Raw genomic sequence first — 17,041 nt, 5'->3', positions numbered from 1 at the left:
AAAAAGAAAAGAATTAAAAGAAAAAACGCCGTGAGAGAGAGAGAGAGAGCCTACTCTCCTTCCCCTCTGGGGATGATGGTAATTGCCACCAGGATCTCCCCAGTACGGAACATTCACTTCCTTGAGTGACAATCTCCCGGTGGACATGAATGAAATGACCGCCTGTGAGGAGGGAGGAGGGGGACTGTGCCGCCCTACCAGCCGGTCCCCTAATGGAGTCAGAGGCGTGGAAACAGGAGCTGGGCCTGCAGTCATCCCCACTGATGCTCAGGTCCGCACACGGCAGTGGGGAGACGGCAATTTGTCAGAGGCCTGCGGTACCCATGGGCACCGCATTAAATAAAACCAAGCAACGTGAAGAGGCTGCCACCCGTCAGCACTGGCTTCTTGCCCAAAGGTTTCACGTGCCACCGCGGAGCCACAGACTGACGTGCAGTTGTAGGCCGGGGACCACATGACATGCCCAGAACTGCAGAGTAACAGCATCAGAAAGGGGAAATGCCTCCCACTTGGACCACACTGAAGACTGCAAAGGCAGACAGAGATCTCCCTCTGGTGGGACATCCTCTGAGAGCTGGACAATGAGCTTCCAGGTTTCGTCTCCTGTGAGCTCCACAAGGGTCACCCGAGATAGGTAGGTTTATTCCCCAGGCAGGCTCAGCTGGCCAAGGTCACACAACTACTCAGTTTGAGTAGAGCCAGGATGTGGACCCAGGTCTGCTGACTCACAGCCCCATGCCCTTCCCCCTCGATCCTGCTACATCCCACCACCTCCGACTTGCTGTCAACCACGTAACCAAAGCTACCGTTGCTCTGGATGTAGAAATAATAACAGCAGTATCAACCTCTCCCACATGCAGGGTGCTTTACATTCTAAAAGATCCGTTTATTATCATCATTCGCTTGGACCTCACCAATCAGCAGTTGGTGAGAGGGAGCACGGAGCTGAAGTTACAAACATGGGCTTTGGAGCAGTGTCCTTGCCTCCTCGGGTTCCGGGCTCCGCTGAGAAGGGAGGCGAGGAGGGGAAAGAAGACGGGAGAAGCAGCAGACCTTCCTTGGCAACGCTTCGTGATCTCGCAGTTTCTGAATCTCTCTCACTTGATTTTGTTTAAACACTAGGAAATTTCATTGTCAGCGTTATTCCGAATAGAGTAAAATTGGAAACAACTTTACATGTCCATCAACCCCCTGTTGATGGCCAAATGAACTAGGATTTATCCATTGAAAAATGAATTACAGAGGCTTCCCTGGTGGCGCAATGGTTAGGAATCCGTCTGCCAATGCAGGGGACAGGGGTTCAAGCCCTGGTCCGGGAGGATCTCACATGACGCGGAGCAACTAAGCCCGTACATCACAACTACTGAGCCTGCGCTCTAGAGCCCGCAAGCCACAACTGAGCCCACAAGCCACAACTACTGAGCTCACGTGCCAGAAATACGGAAGCCCTCAGGCCTAGAGCCCGAGCTCCGCAACAAGAGAAGCTACCGCAATGAGAAGCCCGCACACTGCAAAGAAGAGTGGCCCCTGCTTGCCGCAGCTTGGGAGAGCCTGCATGCAGCAACGAAGACCCAACACAGCCAAAAATAGATTAATTAATTAATTAATTTAAAAAAAAAGAAAAATGAATTACAAAAGTATTACATATCTATTGTGAACATTTTTGAGATGGATTTCATATACGTTGGCAGGGAAAAGATGTCAGCCTATAGAATGAAAAAATGTACATTGTAAAACAATAATGCAAGTTATGGTCCCATTCTGGTTTGTATGTTTATGTAGGCATAGAAAAAAATTCCGGAAGGACCCGCATCACACTGTTATCATTGGCTACTTCTGGAGAAAAGGATTTTGGTTGGGGAGCCACGGACAGAATATGCTTCTGAATTATTAGGATTCTTCACATAAATCTTTTGTAATTAAAATGAAAGAAAAAGGGGGCTTCCCTGGTGGCGCAGTGGTTGAGAATCCTCCTGCCAATGAAGGGGACATGGGTTCGAGCCCTGGTCTGGGAAGATCCCACATGCCGTGGAGCAACTAAGCCCGTGCGCCACGACTACTAAGCCTGCACTCTAGAGCCCACGAGCCACAACTACTGAAGCCCGTGCGCCTAGAGACCGTGCTCCACAACAAGAGAAGCCATCGTGATGAGAAGCCCGCGCACCGCAATGAAGAGTAGCCCCTGCTTGCCGCAACTACAGAACACAACTAGAGAAAGCCCACGCACAGCAACAAAGACCCGACGCAGCCAAAAATAAATAAATTTATAAAAGTGGAAATGTGGCCTTAAATTCTGGTTTAAAAAAGAAAGAAAAAGTAAATATAATATTTTTTAAAAAAAGGTTTGTTTGGATCAGTCATTTACTTCCCACAGTACCTGCTGTAATGCCATTTCTGCCTGTTCTCTTCCAATCTGTATCTATGGTCAGACCTAATTTTATACCACTTTAATCTGAGTGCTCATAGTTTTAATGGGTTTCTTTCTATTTAACATTCGTTGTATCAGAGGGACTTCCCTGGCGGTCCAGTGGTTAAGACTCCATTCCACTGCAGGGGGCACAGGTTCGATCCCTGGTCGGGGAACTAAGATCCCGCATGCTACATGGCGTGGCCAAAACAAACAAACAAAAAACAAAAAACTTTAATTGTATCAGAAATAGTTCCACATTATTATATCATCATTATTACACAGCTAACATTCGTGGGTGCTTCACTGTATGCTAGAATGTGCTAGAATTCCCATGCTAAGAATTTTACATGCCTAAACCTAAAATCACTTAGTCTTCACGACAAGCTTAAAAGCAGGTACTTGGACAATCCATATTACAGATGAGGAAACTGAGGCTTAAGAAGATGAACTGATTTGCCAAGACCTCACAGTCAGTAAGGACAGAAACTAGACTTAAACCCTGGTCTGTCCACAGTCCTCGCTGCGAACCTCTCCATCCTACTCCCCTCCCAGGTACTGAGTGGTGAGTGAGAAGAATGCAGCAAGTAGAGATGAGGAGACCCAGGTCCTGGGTCTTCCTACTTGCATGACCTTGGACAAGTCACTTCCCCTCTGCTTTGTCCACTCAATCAATTCTTTCACCAGACAAGCATTTGCAAATCACTTAGCCACACGCCGAAGACAGAACAATGAAGAAAACATGAACGCTGCCCTCAAAGAGATGAGAGCCTAGCCTGAATCTCTTCATGCACGGGAAGGCTCTAACCTCCGTCCCACCTCTGTCACAGGGACATGAAATGAAATGAAGAAAGGATGCAAAGGAGCTTCACAAGTGCACAACTCCATAAGTATTTCTGTGACTGTTCACGGCTGCATATTATTTTATCCACTGGATGTTCCCAAACGTTCTCAATCATCTTCCTGTTGTCGGGCACTTAGTCCCAATTTGCTACTATTATGGGAGAAGTCTGATGGGGATTCATCCAAAGGAAATTATGCAAAAAGAAAAAAAAAACACCAGATGCACAAAGACGCTGCACAACCTTTGGAATGACTGAAGGGAGACCAGTCCTTCATCTTAAACTCATGAGGCTGCAAACCAAATGCATGACCCCCACCCCAACCTGCTCCTCCCCCAACCACTCCAGGGGACATCTCAGTGCGGTTTCCACCTTCCTTCCTCGCCAGCCCTCGAGGTCCACAGTGCAGATTTTTTTGTTTTTGCGAGGGGGGTGTTACGCGGGCCTCTCACTGCTGTGGCCTCTCCCGTTGCGGAGCACAGGCTCCGGACGCGCAGGCGCAGCGGCCATGGCTCACGGGCCCAGCCGCTCCGTGGCATGTGGGATCCTCCCGGACCGAGGCACGAACCCGTGTCCCCTGCATCGGCAGGCGGACTCTCAACCACTCACTGCGCCACCAGAGAAGCCCCACAGTGCAGATGTTTTTCCTGCAAGGCCGAGCCCACCCGTTACTTATGGTCCTTACAGTCGCCAAAGGGACCTTCCCAGACATGGTTCTGTCATGTCCCAAACGCGTGCCCCAATGCAGACCAAACACCCGCAAAGGTTCCGGCAGCCTCCAGGCTCCTTGTCAAGTGGAAACACCTGTGTCTGACATTTGAGCGAGACTAAAGGGGGAGGGAACTGATGTTAGCTGTGCCCCTGTGGTGTGCCAGCACTGCTCTAGGTCCTTTACGTAACAACCCTAATGTGGTCTCAATCAGATAGGTGTGTTTGTCCACATTTGACAGATGAGGAAGCGGAGGCTCAGATCAGCTAAGTGATAGCCCGAGGGCACGTGGCTAGTACACAGTGGAGCTGGGACTAGAACTCAGGTCCCGCAGATTCCAGAGCTTTGACAAAGACCCAAACACAAGCTGACTCTGAGTCACCTCCCAGCACCCCCCAGCTCCCTGCACCATCTGCTGCATGCACACCAGACTGCCCATTCTTCAAAGACACCCCTATTTCCCTCCCCTCTGTTCCAGGGGAGTGGGTGCCCTTACCCCCACAGCTATCAAAATTCCACTTGGCCTTTGGTGCCCAGCACAAAGGCCCCGATCTCCTTGAAGCCTCCCCTGATCACCAGAATAGGAATCCACGCTGAGACAGGCCATAGCACCTCCTTTACCCTCCCTGTGTCATGTCCGTGTCTCTCTAGGCTAGACTGGGAGACCCTTGAGGAGAGGATGCTTCCCCAGAGGCCATATACGACCTGCAGGAGGTACTCAGGGAATATTTTTCAAATTGAACAAAACTGAGTATGACCTCTGAGAAGAAACTGTGGGCAGCTCGCATTGCCATCAGGAATGTGGCTCTGACTCACACTGCCTAGATTTGAATCCTGGCTCCCCAACGACCGACCAGAGCTGTGTGACCTTGAGCAACTGTCTTTTCTTGGCTAAGCCTCAGTTCCCTCAATCTGTAAAATGGGAGGAAGAAGAATTCCTACCTCAAAGGGTTTTGTGAAGATTGTATGAGTTAAGCCCTTAAAGCAGGTGCCTGGCATGTAGTAAGTGCTCGATAAATGTTGGCTGTGACTATTCTTACCCACAAGCCTCCCGCCCACAAAGGAAGCAGTGCCAGCGTGCTCCCACCCCCACCGGCCCACCCACGCTCCGTCCCCTCCCCTCAGGGCCTCCTCTTCACAGTCCCAGCTGGTGCCCCTGCATTCCCTCCCTTGCATTTTCTGGTCACTGGGTTCCTATCAAATGTGGCAGGGGTGAGTGTCAGGGCCAACCAGCCTCAGAGCCAACCAGTCTTCCCTCGTAGCCAATGGGAGCAGGGAGTCCAGAGCATTCCCCACTTCCGGGGGATCCTGGCCAGGAAGCAGAAAGCCACAGCCAACCCCTCTCTCAGGCTCCCAGCCAGTACCTCTCTGCCCCCACCCCTCAGGACCACAGGAGCACTCGGGCCACAGAGCCACCCTTGCCTCGCAAGATGCAACACGTAGACCTCTCCACCTGGACCAGCCCTGGCACATCAGATGTCTGGCTCTGCTGGACACCGGCCTGGTATTCCCAGACACTGCCCCAGGTACAATGCCATGGTAGAGAGAGGGGTTCTGGACTCAACCACACACCTTCCAGCTGTGTAACCTCAGGCAGGTAACTTGATCTCTCTGAGCCTTAGTTACTCATCTGTAAAAAGAAGATAATAATAGCACCTACTTGTCAGGGTTGCTGTGAGATAATGCAAAGCACTTACTGTCCCAGTGCATGGCATACAGTAAGTGCTCAATAAATGTCCTCACTCTGATTGTGTAATCATTGGTATTACTCCAGATAAAGATTATTATCCTTTTTTTTTTTTTTTTTTTTTGCGCTACGCGGGCCTCTCACTGTTGTGGCCTCTCCCATTGCGGAGCACAGGCTCCGGACGCGCAGTCTCAGTGGCCATGGCTCACGGGCGAAGCCACTCCGCGGCATGTGGGATCTTCCCGGACCGGGGCACGAACCTGTGTCCCCTGCATCGGCAGGCGGACTCTCAACCACTGCGCCACCAGGGAAGCCCCTATTATCCTTTTTTTTATAAATGGGGACACAGAAGCCCAAGAGGCTCACAAGGACACCCATGCTGGAGCAAACACAGAGGCACCTCCTACCTCAGCCGGCCTAGTCAGGAGACCCTCTCTACTGCCCCCGTATGCTCAGACCCAGAACTTGCCTGGGCACCAGCATCCTCTTGGCTCTGCATCCTCCCAAGAGGGACCAGGGCTACCAGCCACCAATGCCTCAGCCCTGGCCCATTATCTGTGAGGCAGCCTGACCTTTCTTTCCTTCTCACCTTTTGGGGGCAAGGACTGGGAGACCAACGGAAGGCGCCTCCTAAGAGGCAGACTCAGGCTCCAGGCTACAATGCCCAGCCCATCAGAGTCCTGCGTATGGAACAGCCGCAGCAGCAGAGAAGCAGGCATTTGGGCTGCAAAAACCCCAAACCAGTTAGAAGAGCTGGGTACGTTAGTGCTGGCTCTCTCACCCAGTTGCCTGTGACCTTGGACAAGTCATTCTTCCTCTCTAGGCCTCATTCAACATTTCAATATTTACTGAGAGAGGACTACAGGACCAAGTATTCCACTCATGCCGGTTCTGGGAAGCAGTCCTCCATGAAGCTCACAGACCTGGGCCCAGGGAATGGCCATGGGGCCCAGGAAGGGTTTAATAGGAATAATGCCCCCTGCACTGATCTCCTTCTCCAGGATTGCCTTGAGGGGCCCCTCAAGGAACCATGCTCTGCACATACACAAATCTGGTACATGGGATCAGCAGGCAGGCATGACCTCAGACTGGCCAGCAGAAGCCAGCTTCATCTCTGCACGGAGCTGGCAGAGCCTCCCTGGGCCACAGTGGCTCAGAGAGGAGGCTGGCACAGGCCGCCACTGCCGCAGGCTCCATATGGAGGAATGGGTGGGCAGGCGGGCACACAGTCGCCTCTCTTCTCCACACCCTTGTCCGGGACAGGCAGCACCGCGATTCTTCCAGGAGCTTCTGAGGGCATCATTCGCGTCCCTAGCTCTCAACCTGGCCCAGCTGCTACTGAATCTGGAAGACTCCTAATGCTGGGAGGTGGCGGAGAGATAGAGCAGCTGAACTCCACAGGGCCTCAGAGAGGTCCTAAACCCAGCCCTCTTACACTCCCACCTCTGGGTGCAGAGGAGGCAGGAACACACGGCAGTGTCTTTCCCTCACCAATGCATTCTCAGAGCTCTGGGGGGGGGGGGGAGGGGGGGGTGGGAGCTGGGAAGCAAGGACCACGGCCAGTGCCGCAAAGGAGACCAGTATCCTCAGAACTCTTTCCTCATCCTTGTCCAGCCTCCTACGGTCCCCAGGGACCACCCCCAGCCATAGCCCTGCCAGACAGTGGCCTTAGGATCTGGTAAGTACCCTGATGGCTGTAGTCACTCGCCACCACAACCATGCCTGCCCCCAAGATCCCAGCCTCTTGGGGCCTTGGATGTCCCCAAGTGTGAAGGTGCCAGACACAACTGGGACCCTCAAGTCCTCTCCCTCTAACGGGTAGGGGAAGCCTCTGGTCAGGACAACACCAGGCCAGAACCTCAGTGGTCCTAGGGCTAAGTTCTATCCCCCCAGCTTTGGGAGACTCGGAAGGGAGGTGGGATGGGAAGTGAGCCCCGAGTGGGGAAAGGACTGTAACCAGAGGGTGAGGGTGAGGGCGAGAGCTCCCCAGCACCCCAATCTTCAGCCAAGAGACTGTCCTGCAGCATCGGAAGCCTGGACGGAGACATCCGGAGCGCTCTCGGCCTCCACGGCGGCGGCAGGAGTGGTCTCGGAGAACGGAGCGGGCCAGCCCAGCACCCAGCGCAATCGTTCATCCCTACAGCAAGCGTCAGCCCCCTCGCCTGCCCACCTCTCTCTCCAGGCCTCGGGGAGGCTGCAGACCTGGGAGGTAGGGAGTAACAGCAAGGACCTCCCCCGCACTGGTCGGAGGGCCAAGAGCCTGCAAACTCAGTTCCTGCCGGTCGGTCCCGACCTCCCCCAGGGTTGGAGGCTGGGCCTCCGGGTACCGAGCCCCTAGCCCCCCGTGCCACCTGATCCCCCGCACGTGCCTACCTGGGTCTGGGGGTCCCCATCTCGGGCAGGCTGGGAGGGGGGCGCCCCCTCGGCTCCTGCGGGCCGGCAGGCCGCGGGGCGGGGCGGGCGCGCCGGGCCGCGTTGGGCTCTGCGGAGCAGCCTGGTCCGCGACACCCCCGCCCGCTGATGGATGCCGACTGCAGCAGCGGCGGCGGCGGCGGCGGCGGCTCGGCGTGCGCCGGGGGCTGGGCACCGTGCCTACAGCCCCGGGCCTGGCGCCCGTCGCGCGGCCAGTCCCCGCCCCCGCCCGGCCTCTGCGCCCAGCCCTGGGGCAGCCGCCGCGCGCCTGCCTGCTCCCTCGCGGCGGCCCTGCCCCTGCCTCCGCCTCCTCCCTGCCGGTCTCCCTCTCCCTCTCTCTCAGGCTCCCAGGCCACCTCCTCCCGGGCGCTGCCACAGCGGCAGTTACCGGTCCACCGCGGGACTGTGCATCGGCAGCCAAGCCCGGCGCCTCCGCTGACCCCACCCTGGCCTTGGACAGCCCCTGTCCCCGCTCAGGCCAACCCCTGTTGGGGGCTCGGCGGGGGAGGAGGGGGCGGAGGGGAGAGGAAGAGGAGAGGATCCCTGACTCAGAAGGGGTGACTCAGCCTCAGCCCACCGAGCCCAGCCGAATACCCTCACCTCCCCTGTAGCTCACAGCGCGGGTCAGAACTTCCCTGGGACTCAGCGCTCCTCCCCCACCGTGGAGGAGGTCATGCAAATGTCTCCTGGGATCCCGTGTGTGTATGTGTGCATTTGTTCATATGTGCTTCGGTGACAATGGCCATAAGTGTAACAGTGGGGAGTGGGCCCGTGTACAGATGTTTCTGGATGTGCATCCAGGCTCCAGGAAGGTGGGGTTGGGGGGTGGCCAGCTGGCCTGTGGCACTGAGGTCCTGGCTCAAAACCAAGTGAAGCCCTGCTCCTCCCCTCCAGCAGCGCTGTCTCAGAAAGCCCTCCAGACCAACTTAGGAGATCCACAGTGAGGACCTCCAACGGCCTGGGTTCTAGTCCAGCTCTGTCATGGGTCAACCAGTACCTTTGGGCACACTGCTCTGGGCCTCACTTTGCCAACAGTGAAAAAAGGGGTGGATGTACCTATCTCTAGGGTTCCCAGTTTGTGGGGAAGTCCTGAGAGATGGTTGTGTAACCCACAACATGATCCCCAAAGATTTCTGCCCATGGGTCCGCATTTGCAGGCCACATGACCCCTACTCCCTAGCCAGCACCGCCACCGTCCCAGGCATACACATCTATTCTTTCATTCTTCAAATCATTCCTGAGGACGTACTATGTGCCAGCCACTGTTCTAGGCACTGCAGAATCCACCACACTGGAAATTACAGAGGCCCAAAGCTGGGACGCCACCACCCCCTCCCCACGGCAGGCTGCATTTCCTTCGGTGTCAGCCTCACCAGTATCCATCTGAACTCCCACACTCCAGCAACAGGCAACGCCCCCCTCCATTCCTCTCTCCCAAGGTGGATGCTCCGTCACAGTGACCTTCCACCCCAGGTCCTAGTACCAACCCTAGGGCCTCCACAGAACGAGGCTATGCCCTCTCCCCAGCCCCCCTCAGAGAACCCAAGATAGCAACCATGTCCCTTCTCCCCACCCCCAAATCAAGCCGTCTCTTCTCCAAGTTAAATGTCACGCACTCCTTCACCAAATGTTCCCAAGACACAGCTTCTGGCGCCTTCACCCTCTCTGCTGCCCACTAGGCTCAGGGGTGGTCAGAGAGCAGAGAGCCGAAGGAAACCAGATTCTCCCAGTCCTAGAGAACATGCCCTCCCTCCAGACAGGAGACAGGAAGATGGACAAACCAGCACAGGGCCAATTCCCAGAAGGACCAGAGTCCTGCTGGGCGGACTTCCCTGTAGATGTTCTCCTTTGCCTTTGGACTTTTCGCTCCCCAGCTTCCAAAATTCAGTTCTTCCCAGGAACTCCCCAGGCCCTCAGGAGGAAGGCCTTGGGCAAGTCACTTTGCCACTCTGGGGTGCTCTGCTTGAATTCAATTCACCACACATTTATTCAAATGAATGAGTGAAAGGACCAGTAAAACTTAGGAGTTACACCAGATGGACTTATTGTTTCATACACACATCTGCTAAGAGATTTCTGACTGCCTGCTTCAAGTATTTTTATTCCAAATTGATTCTTAGCCTCCTCTGCTTGCCGCCTTTTCCGACCCTGGGTTCCTGTGGGCAGGACAGAGCTGCCCAGCCAGAGCCCTCCATTCCTCCTAGTTCAACTCTCCTTCCCTCAACCCTCCTCCCCTTCCTTTCTTTCCCCAGGCAGGAGCCTTCCCCTACCTCCCCTGGGGCAGGACCACTTTCCCACCCTCCTCAGCTAGATGGAGCCTCTCACTTTCCCAGAAGAATCCAGGCAACACTCCAAAAACCAAGGCAGAACATTCTTCTGGTTTTATACCCGAAGGGCCCAATTCCCTTCAGGTCAGTGGGACCACACAGAAAACTGGGCTTCGTCTACTGTTATCATTATTTCTCTTTCTATTATTATTATTGGCTAACATTTCTATTAGCACTTTCTAGTTTGCAAAGTACTTTCATGTTCCATTCTCACATCTTGTCACCGCCCCCCCCCCATTTTATAAACAGGCGGTCTGAGGTCCAGAGCGGTGAGTGACTTGTCCAAGGTCACACTTGCACAGTAACACTGACTCTCTGGACCAGACATCTTCCACTTCACCCCACAATAACCTTTTCCAGAGAAATCTGATTGTGGTGGGGAAGGGGGGTGGGGGAACTCTCTGAAGAACACACGGCCCCCTGTAGGCATCAGCTGAAATCACTTCCCCAGTTACTTGGCTGCCTTCATTCCCAGGGCAGGGAAACTGAGGCACAGGACCAACCCAGAACCACATCTTGTGAAAGCCCCCATGGAGAAATGCTAGGGCCCCAGGTGCAGGATGGGAGCCTCCACCCCACCCCCTGTAAAGAGGGGCTCTTCTGAATTCGGCTTCCAGCCCTGGCTCTGCCACTTCTTCCTGTGTTACTTGGGTAGATGATTTGACCTCTCTGAGCTTCAGTTTTCTCACCTATAAAGTGGGAGAGATTCTTCCTGCCCTGCTTCTGTCGCTGAGTTGCTGGCATGAGTTAGCAGATGCTGGCAGAAGAGAAAGGACAGGACTCCTCATCCCCTCTCGGGTCTGCCTGGGAAGCAGGAGAAAGTCTTTCTTCTTAAATTTTAACTGGAGGGTACTTGATGGTGCAAAAGTGCTAGGATACAGGAAAGCCAGGAATAGGATGGAAGTGATGCTGTCCCTTGGCTAGGAAGGCAAAACACATGGTGTCCGCTACAGTCCCCCAAGGCCACTGGTGGGGCAGAGACCAAACAAAATACTCCAGCAGGCCCCTCCCACCCCTCCCCTTTTATCTTTCAGATGAGGAAACCAAGGCCCAGAGCAAAGCAGCACCTCGCCAAGGTCACCCCAGGTAGTCAGTGGTCTCCGACTCCCGGACACCAGGGGCCCCTTGATTCCTGGGTCGGCAGGGTGGGGTGGCAAGCATTCGTAGTGCAAGGATTTACTCTTTCATTTAGCAATCAGTGATGTGCACGCTGAGCCTGGGGAAGGCAAGAGGAATTGGGTAGCCTCTGTCCTTGAATTCGCCGTCAGTCCAGCGGCGGAGAAAGGCACACAGACCCGCACATCAGAGGGTACTGTAAGATGAATCACCACCACTTTCTGAGTACTAGCTCTGTGCCTGGCCCCAGTCACACATTTGTTTAATCCTTAGACCAATTCTTTGGCTTCGAAATTATTAACTCCTTTCATAGCTGGAGTCACTGAGGCTCGGGGTTAACGACTTCCCAAAGTTCACCCAGCTAGTAAATGGCAGGGCCAGGGTGTGACTGCCAGATCTGTCTGATGCCAAGCACTGAGCTTCAACCCTTATGCTTTTCTCCCTGCCTCTAAGGCTCTGCTGACCCGTCAGAGAGCCACTACTCACATATGGCTTCTGAGCCCTTGAAATGTGGCTCGTGCACGTTGAGATGTGCTGTAAGTGTAAAATTCACACTAGATTTTAAAGATTTACTTTTTAATTTATTTTTTTAGGCCGCGCTGCGCAGCATCATGCGGGATCCTAGTTCCCTGACCAGGTATTGAACCCACGCCCCCTGCAGTGGAAGCTCGGAGTCTTAACCACTGGACCACCAGGGAAGTCCCTAGATTTTGAAGATTTAATAAAAGAAATGTACTATATCTCCTTAATAACTTTTGTATTGCAATGATAATATTTTGGATGTATTAGGTTTAATAAAATATATCATTAGAATAATTTCATCTGTTTCTTTTGGCTTTTTTTTTTCACGTGGCTACCAGAAAATTGAAAATCACATATGTGGCTCGCATGTGTGGCTCACGTATTTCTTTTGGTCAGCACAGGTTTAGATTCTCTGAGGTCCTAGCCCAGCCCATGGGGCTCAGAAAAGGGTTCCTGCAGGAGGGGACACCTAAACCGAACTGGGTTAAAGGCAAGGTAATGGGGAGGAAGGTATGCCAGGGCAAGAGAGCTGCAGGGCCTCTGGCTCTGGCCCCAGAGGGCGGCCAGGCCTGGGTGGGCTGTGCTGCAGCCCCAGGAGCTGAGAGCTGGGCCAGCTCGTGGAGGGAAGTTACCAAAGCCAAATTTTCCAGATCGGCGTGATCTACAGGCCTGGGAGGTTCTGCCTGACAAGGCCGCTCTCACTGATCTTTGGTGCTCTCTGGAAGGCCCTGCAGGGCAGCTGTGTCCGGGTGTAGGTGGAGGGATGGGCAGCAATGCCCACCTGACGGGGACCTCCCGGCTCCAGCTGCCCCTACCGCCTCTCCTTCAGTCTCCTCCAAGAAGCCTCCCAAAGCACTACAGTCCCCAGGGACCTTGCCGTCCCCTCAAACCTTCCAGCCCAGACCGTGGGAACTACACACTCCTGCCTTCGGTCATGCTCTGGCCTGGAATGATGATGAAGCTGCAGAGGGTCACACAGCACGAAGCACTTGTCCATCCTTAGTGTGGTGAAGAGCCTGGGGGCAATGGTTACCTCCGGGGAGGGGGTCGGGGGCAGGGACAGGGGAGTTACACTAATAGTACAGGAGCTGTGTGACCTTGGGCAGGGCCTAAACCTCTCTGAGCCTCAGTTCCCACCTCTGTACAATGGGGGTAATATCCGCACCACCTCTTCAAGCTCCCATGACATGAGAGAATACCCAGGAAGGGCTTAGCAGGCCCCTGCGGTACCCTCAGTCCCTCCAAAGCATCCAAAGGTCACCTCTCCTCCAGGAAGTTCACCCTCCATGCCTCTGCCACCCAGTCTGTCCCTCCTCTAGCCTGCTGGGCCCACCACACATCTCTTGTCTCTACTTCTGAATTTGGAGTTCAGCTGTGATGAGGCTCTCTGACCTCTCCAACAAGACTGTAGTTTGTCAAAGATGGGAACCTTGCCCGTCCCTTCCTTTCCATCGCTCCTCCCCTTCTCCCTCTCCCGGCACTTCCCCCACAGCCAGGCCCCTGCACAGGGCTGCGCATCCCAGAGGCTCTCACAGCCCACTCTAGTGGCTTGAACACTTGGCCACTATCTTTGGCCAAAAACAATGTGGGTCGGATGACTGTGCATATTCTAAGGAGCTGGTCCCGCTCTGCTCCCTCGTGGGAAGAGCCTTCAGTGGCCACAATTCTCTGATGAAGCAACTCCAATCTCTCTGCCTGACTCTGCAGTCCTTCACAGCCTGGTCTCACCTGCCTCTTCAGCCTCATCCTCAGGGTCCCTGCGGGGAAGCTCAGTCAGACTCAATGGTTCTGGGCCCCCAGGGCGCGGCGGTGCTGGCACTGCCCCTCTGCTTTTGCAGAGCTTCTTTTCTCTCCCTGGGCGACCCTCTTTCCCTTTCCCACGGTCATTCTTTCAGCCATCCTCCAGGAAGTCCTTCCTGATCCCCTCCCCTTTACAATAAGCCCTCCCAGCTAGAAGGAACCTCTTGGCCTCCCCCCTCCCCCCTACACTCTGCCCTCCAGCCCTGGGATGTGTGAATTGCTCCCCCCAGTGCCCAGCTCAAAATACGTGCATGGTGTAGGTCCCTGGGGACACATCTGCACTCTCAGAGCCAGAGGCCAGGGAGCAAGCCGGAGTCAGGAGTTCACCCAGGATACCAGGACCCTGCCGATGCTGAATCCTGCTGACCCAAACTCCACCTCGGCTACATTTCTTAATGGATCTCCATGCTCCTGCTGCCCCGGGTAAATCAGCCCTCTCCTAAGACGTCTGGGAGCCATACTCCTGGGGCCTGAACATAAAAGATCTGGCCACGTTCCCACTGGATTCAGACATCCACCCAGCCTCCCATCGGGTGCCTGAAGTGTCAGCTGAGGTTTGCATCATCACAGCATCACAGATCCCTTGCAGTCTGAAGAGACCTTGGAGAGGATCACACTGAGGCTGAGAGCAGTGGGAGGCAACAGGAGAGAGGCTATGTGTGTTTGTCTGTGGTCCCCTGCGCCAGAAGATGCTGCAGCGACACCATCAATCAACATCACCATCGCAGAGAGCCTTTGGGACCCCTCTACGTGCTGGCACTGTGTCTAGCAATATGCGTACATTTTCAGTTTTTAATTTCTTACTTCTCTGTAAGGCAGAGATTATATATTCCACCTTGATTTTACAGGGGAGGAAATGAAGCTCACAGCAGATAAGCCATTAGTCCGAAGTCACACTGCTAGTAGGTGGGGGAACCAGGATTCAATTCTAGGTTTGCCTGATTCCACAGCTTGTTTGTCCACCATTAATCCTGCATACATTTGATTTAACACAAATTTACTCTAAAGATGCTGGCCATGCTTTAGTTCCTGTCTGGGAAGTAGTTACATAAATATGTGTAAACTTATGATCTGTGTACTTTTCTGCATTTATATTATAACTTCAATAAGGTTTATTTTTTTAATGTTTTTGTCCCAGAGATGAATCTATGCTAGAGATTTTTGGGGTGTGAAATACTCTTAGTCTGAAGCTAGAAAGCTGGGTTTTGTTTTTTTTTCTTTCCAACCATCTTTCCATTTCAATAGGGACTGTCCTAAAGAACTCATAAACCCCCAAGCCAGACCAGCAAAATTTCACCTGCTGTCTGTCCGCTGCTCAGACTACAAACATTTTCTTGCACTTACATTCCCAGCCCAGGTGCCACCTAGCCAATATTCAACTTCCAGGAGCTGGCACTGCTCTGCAGTTTTTGCAATCCTCTCCTCATCCACCCATCTGCCCCAGACAGCTAGACCAGCCGCTGCATCACTGTTAATCCCCAGCTTCATGAAATGGCCAGGCAGCCACGTCTGGATGTTCCCATTTCCTCGCACCAGGCCAGGCTGGGCAGAGAGAAGCCGTCTGTGTATGTAAACCCAGGCTTCTGCTTGGGCAGCTCTTGCCAGACTCTCCTGGCCAACTGGGCCCTCTGTGGCTTTTATCTTCCTGCCCAAAATAACCATTAGCTTCAGTGGTCCTCTGGGCACAAATCAGACTCTCGTGAGAGCCTGTGGCAGCCTGAAGACAGGAAGGGCACGTTATCCATCTCTGTTTCCCCAAGGCACCAGGGCAAAGGTTTGTGGGATTTATTGAGCGCCTCTGTGTGCCTGGAGGGACCTGTGTTGGGGGCATGGGCTCACTAGAAAACACGGTCACGTTCTCCGGAAGCTGAAAGTTTAAGGAAAGAGAGGAAACAACAAATCAGCCAACCGCAATAGAAGGCTAAAATACTAAAGGTTGTCAGAAAGGGAAAAAATGTTTTGGGAGTTCAGAGGGGAAAGAAATGAGAGAGGAGCAGGTGTCAAAGAAAGCTTCAAGGCAGAGGTAGCATTTAGGTTGAGCATTAAAGGCAGGCCAGAAGGACAGTCCAGACGGAGGAGATAGCATAAAACGAGGCACAGGGTTGTGGGAAGTACAAGGGAGACTCAGGAAACTGGCTTTTTTTTTTTTTTTTTTTGGCTGCACCTCGTGGCTTGCGGGATCTTAGTTCCCCAACCAGGGATTGAACCCAGGCCCTGGCAGTGGAAGCGACAAGTCCTAACCACTGGACTGCCAGAGAATTCCCAGGAAACTGGCCTTGAATGACCCAGAACCAAGGATGCCAAAGGTTGAGGCTGGGGCTGGAATGGCATATAGTGCCAATGGGAGCCTCAAATGGCACACCAAGGGTTTCCTGCACTGTCCAGCAAGTAGCCACACGTGACTATTTACATTTAAATTAGTTAAAATGGGATAAAATGTAAAAGTCATAGCCACGTGTGGTTGATGGTTACCATATTGGACAGGGCAGACGTAGAACATCTCCATCACCAAAGCCAGTTCCACTGGACAGCGCCGGTACACACAGCAGAGACACCAGAAGACTTTGAGCGGAAGTACGACATGATCGGAGCTGGGCTTTAGGAAGATTAATTTGTCCCCGGTAAAGGGTAGGTACCTGGAGGTAAGAGAGGCCTGGACCCAGGGCAGGCATTGCAATAATCCAGGTGAGATCAATAACCACGTCTATTCCCTGGGTTCCTCTCTTCCTATCAGTGAGCAGGAAAGCAGAGAGCCATGGTTCTCAAAGTGTGGTCCCTGGAACAGCAGCATCACCCAGGAACTTCCCGGTATGCAAATCCTTGGGCCCTATCCCAGATCTACTAAGTCAGAAACTGGGGGTTCAGAGCAGCAGCCTGTGCTTTTATCAGCCCTCTCCTGATTCTGATGCATGCTCCTGGCATAGAGGCTAGGAGCCCACTCTGGTTCCAGACTCTACACCTCTACACCCTGGAGTCGGAAGACCTGCCTCCATGTCGTGCATGTCTTGGCTCAGCTGTTTACTAGCTGTGCTTAATTCCTTTGTGCCTCAGTCTTATAAGGATTAAAGGAGTTAATACATGTATTTGTCTGAGAAGAGTGCCTGGCCTATAGGAAGTGCTCAATGAATGTTAATTATTATTATTATTATTATTTTTTTGCGGTACGCAGGCCTCTCACTGCTGTGGCCTCTCCCATTGCGGAGCACAGGCTGCGAACGT

General features: G+C 53.5%; 1 protein-coding gene and 1 long non-coding RNA gene across 33 annotated transcripts in view; one reads left to right on the top strand and one right to left on the bottom strand.

The window, feature by feature from the left end:
- The window catches only part of EPB41L1 (erythrocyte membrane protein band 4.1 like 1), a 126,425-nt gene that overhangs the window by 63,798 nt on the left and 45,586 nt on the right, over positions 1 to 17,041 (bottom strand). The window contains exon 1 of one of the 30 annotated variants that reach the window (XM_060284587.2): positions 8,019 to 8,180. The exons of the other annotated variants lie outside the window; for them this stretch is intronic. The gene's annotated coding sequence lies outside the window, so the exon portion shown is untranslated. Of the gene's footprint in view, positions 1 to 8,018; positions 8,181 to 17,041 lie in introns of those variants that run through there. 30 annotated transcript variants of the gene reach the window in all.
- Positions 7,196 to 12,216, top strand: LOC138842327 (uncharacterized). Of its 3 annotated transcripts, XR_011376725.1 has the most exons (4): positions 7,196 to 7,323; positions 7,670 to 7,854; positions 11,419 to 11,470; positions 12,094 to 12,216. It is a non-coding gene; the product is annotated as an uncharacterized lncRNA (long non-coding RNA). The 3 variants fall into 3 exon arrangements; XR_011376723.1 differs by having other exon boundaries at positions 7,208 to 7,854; XR_011376724.1 differs by having other exon boundaries at positions 7,208 to 7,854; positions 10,310 to 11,470.

Source organism: Globicephala melas, chromosome 15 (genome assembly GCF_963455315.2).
Source record: "Globicephala melas chromosome 15, mGloMel1.2, whole genome shotgun sequence".
Classification (NCBI taxonomy): domain Eukaryota; kingdom Metazoa; phylum Chordata; class Mammalia; order Artiodactyla; family Delphinidae; genus Globicephala; species Globicephala melas.
Note: the sequence above shows the minus strand (reverse complement) of the source record. Positions and strands in the feature narration are given on the sequence as shown.